Raw genomic sequence first — 4,314 nt, forward strand, 5'->3', positions numbered from 1 at the left:
TGCAACGTGGCCCGATAGAGGGCTGAACCGCCTGAGCCCAGGACTATGCCCCTGGACCACTGCCAGCTCAGCAGAGGGAGTTGGTGCAGAGCTGCGTGACGCCGGGTGCTGCACCAGAAAGACTCTGCCAAGCCATAGGGAAAAGAAATCCAGGTTAGCGTCATTCAAAATGGATTTTAGATACCTGCCAAGGCAAAATAGATGCAGTTCCTAAAAGGACCCACTCTCTAGTGATACAACCTTTGAGCTGAAAAGGCCAAAGAGAAAAAAGAGTCACCTGTTCAGTGATCTGGTCCCGGGACCACTTATGAACTCCCTCCATCTTCTGCATTCATTAGCAGCCTTATTTATAAATGGCGGCATGTCACTGAGGCTGTGACCCAGCAGTACAATGAAACATGGCCTGTTCCCAGCAGAGAAAGGCTGCTAGGATGGGGCTTCCCTGGGGATGCTGCTGCTAGAGAACCCCCTAAAACTGCATTTAAGTATTTGCCTACAGAGAATGTCCAGTGCTTGACAAATTCTCAAGGAGGTTCTTATCTCAAATCAGGAACATGAAGACCCTAAGTACATGTGACCTGACCTAGTGGAAAGATCACAGGGTTGGGAATGGCTGGGACAAAGTCACCTGGGACGTAACGAAATCCTGCCTGAGCCACTGTCACAATGACTGGTTCATGCTTTCATTCCCTAACTTTTCAGGTGGCTCCTGAATCCCAGGTAATCATCACCATCCCTTATTCTTAGAAGTGCTTTCATTCTGTGTTACTCAAGTGGTCATTCACTATTTTAAGCATGGTGCTAGGGACACAGGGATGAAAGAACAGTATGTGTGTTACAGAACTTAACTACTAATTTTACTACTTGACTGTAATTTCTTTGAGTGTGAGGATGATGATTATCTCCTACCTCCAGCACCTGGCAGTGCCTGAAACATAGTACAGGCTTTTTCAGTGCTTCTTGAATTGAAGTGATTTATTTTGATTGCTCTTCCATAATCTGACTCTGTTTTACAAACGAGACCTGGGGAGTTCACGCTTAAGGTCAGAAAGTGGTGGAGGAAGTATTCCAGGCGACAGGTCAGCTGCTAGGACTGAAGAGCTTTCAAAAAGTTAAGCACGAGGAAGATACTTCAAGATAGTGATGTAGGAAGATGATCCTGAACTCACCTCCTCCCACGAAGCACCGAATCCACAATTACAATAAAACAGTTTCCTCGGAGAAAAACCCAAGAACTGGAGTGACACCTACACATCAGGTGAACAAGAAAAAACCCACATCGAACAAGGCAGGAAAGGCTGAGACACACTCATGGAATAAACCCTCAGTTTGGCAACTTCACATGGGGCACCCCAACTTTAAGACCTACACCAGAGAGACAAGCCCCCTAAACACCTAGCTTTGAACAATTAGGCAAGGAAAGGAAATAAAAGGCATCCAAATTGGAAAAGAAGTCAAGTCACTACTTGCAAATGAAATATTATGATATAGAGAGAATCCTAAAGATTCCGCCAAAAAAACCATTAGAACTAATAAATTCAGTAAAGTTGCAGGATACAAAATCAATATGTAAAAATCTGTTGCATTTCTATACACTAATAATGAACAATCAGAAAAAGAAATTAAGAAAACAATCCCATGTACAACTGCATCATAAAGAATAAATTACCTAGGAATACGTTTAACCAAAGAGGGGAAACACTCATACACCGAAAGCACAAGTGAATGGAAAGTTACTCTGTGCTTATACATTTGAAGAATTAATATTGTAAAATGTTCATACTACCCAAAGCAATCTACAGATTCAGTGCAATTCCTATAAAAATTCCAATGACGTTTACCACTGAAATAGAACAAACAATCTTAGAATTTGTATGGAATCACAGAGGAATCCAAATAGACAAAGTAACCTTGAGAAGGAAGAACAAAGCTGGAGGCAAAACACTCCCCGATTTCAAACTATACTGCAAGGCCATAGTAATCAAAACGGCATGGTATTGGCATAAAAACAGACATATAGATCAATGGATCAGAATAGAGAGCCCAGAAATAAACCTACATATAAATGGTCAATTATTTTTTCGACAAAGGAGGTAAGAATACACAATGGGGACTCTCTTCAGTAAATGGTGTTGGGAAAACTGGACCATTACCTACACCATATACAAAATTAACTCAAAATAGATCAAAGATTTGGACATAATAGCTAAAACCATAAAACTTCTAAAAGAAAACATGGGTACTAGGAAAATATAGGCAGTAAGCTCCTTGACATTGGTCTTGGTGATTTTTTGATTCGATACTAAAAGCAAAGGCAACAAAAGCAAAATAAACAAGTGGGGCTACGTCAAGCTAAAAAATTTCTGCATAGCAAAAGGAACCATCAACAAAATGAAAAGGCAACCTACCCAATGGGGGGGAAAAATATTTGTACATCATATGTCTGACAAGGGTATATATTAAGAACTCATAACAATTCAAGCAAAAAAACAACAACAATCAATTAAAAAATGGGCAGAGGATATGAATAGACATTTTTCCAAAGAAGACATACAGACGGCCAAGAGATACATAAAAAGGTGCTCAACGTCACTCATCAGGGAAATGCAAATCAAAACCACAATGAGATACCACCTCACACCTGTTAGAATGGCTACCATCAAATATAGATAAGAAATAACAAATGCTGGCCAAAATGTGGAGGAAAGGAAGCCCTTGTGCACTGTTGGTGGGAATGTCAATTGGTGTAGCCACGATGGAAAACACTAGGGAGGGTCCTCAAAAAATTAAAAATAAAACTCCATATGATCCAGTAATTCCACTCGTGGGTGTTTATCCAAAGAAAATGAAAACGTGAACTTGAAAAGATATATGCACCCCCATATTCACTGCAGCATTACTTACAATAGCTAAGATACTGAAGAAAAGTGTCCATCAGTGGACGAAGATGTGGTATACATATACAAGGGGATATCACTGAGCCATAAAAAAAAATCTTGCCATTTCTGACAACTTTGGCAAATGGTTGGACCTTGAGAGCATTATGCCAAGAAAGACAAATACTATATGATTTCACATGAGGAACTAAAAAGAACAGATTGGTAGTTGACAGATGTATGTGGGGGGCGGGGCGGGGGGTACCAAATGAGTGAAGGCAGTTTGAAAGTACAAACTTTCGGTTATAAAATAAGTCACAGGGATGTAATATACAACGTGACTATAGTTAATAATACTATATTGCATATTTGAAAGTTGCTAAGAGGAAATCTTAAAAGTTCTCAACACAAGAAAAAAAATTGTAACTGTGTACAGTGATGGATGTTAACTAGACATATTGTGATGATGTAGCAATATACAGAAATATCAGATCATTGTGTTGTATACCCGAATCAATATAACTTTATGCCAATTACATCTCAATGAAAAACAAGTTAAGCCCTATAAAGCCAAAAACTGGTATTATTTAGAGAGTTGGAAATTGGACTCAAAAAGAGGCCATTTTCTGTTCCGGCACTTTCCCTAGATTCTAAGGAGAGAAGACGGCTGGAGGGGAGACAAGGCCAACTCAGAAGGGCTGAGGGTTAACGAGAGCACTAGTGAATGAGCCTGACCCTGATCTGACCTCCACAGTGACTGACATGGAAATGGACCTCAGTTGAGAGAGATGCGAAAGGGCATCTCTGGTTTAGGGATTAGCTGCAGATATTTGCAGCTGCACTTAAAGGTTTTACTACCCCTGAACTCTCAGCTCAGAAACAGCAAGTAAGTCTCATGTTATGTGTCACCTCCAAGTAGCTACCTGTAGACAAGGTTGCAGAGAATTTGGGGCTGTGTCCAGGACCAGGGGGAGGGGACTGTGGCACATGCGCCATGTTGGCCATGTGCTACACGTTCGAGATCACTAATCCAACCTATTGATTTCAGTAAGTAACAAGGTGTGAAGAAAAGGCTTCTCACAAGCTGGAGAACACTGGCCTGTGAATTAGCGCCTGACAGAAGGCCTGCATTTAAAGACCGTTATACACTGATGTTAGCATTGGAGTAAGGTCTCTATTGGACTCTGTTGTATGTCCTGTCTGAGTCAAAACTTTTATCCATGACTTGGAATAAGACCTAGAGCATACATTCAGCAGCATACAGATCTGGGACAGGCACTCTCTCTTCTAATTACTTAAAATCTGAAGAACCCTGGGCCTCTGTTCCTGTGTGGTGCCGGGGAGGAACCCTGAATATATGAGGAACTCAGTGCCCTGACTAATATCACCTCAAAGGGAAGTTGTGGGGCCTAAGAGACGGGGCTGGTTTGCCAGCTCT

The 4,314-nt window shown here is 41.2% G+C and overlaps 1 protein-coding gene across 1 annotated transcript in view; it reads right to left on the reverse strand.

Moving 5' to 3' along the window:
- Window positions 1-4,314, reverse strand: part of GSDME (gasdermin E) — a 45,201-nt gene that overhangs the window by 4,768 nt on the left and 36,119 nt on the right. The window lies entirely within an intron of this gene.

The sequence above is a fragment of the Pteropus vampyrus genome, unplaced genomic scaffold, assembly GCF_000151845.1.
Source record: "Pteropus vampyrus isolate Shadow unplaced genomic scaffold, Pvam_2.0 Scaffold69, whole genome shotgun sequence".
Lineage (NCBI taxonomy): Eukaryota > Metazoa > Chordata > Mammalia > Chiroptera > Pteropodidae > Pteropus > Pteropus vampyrus.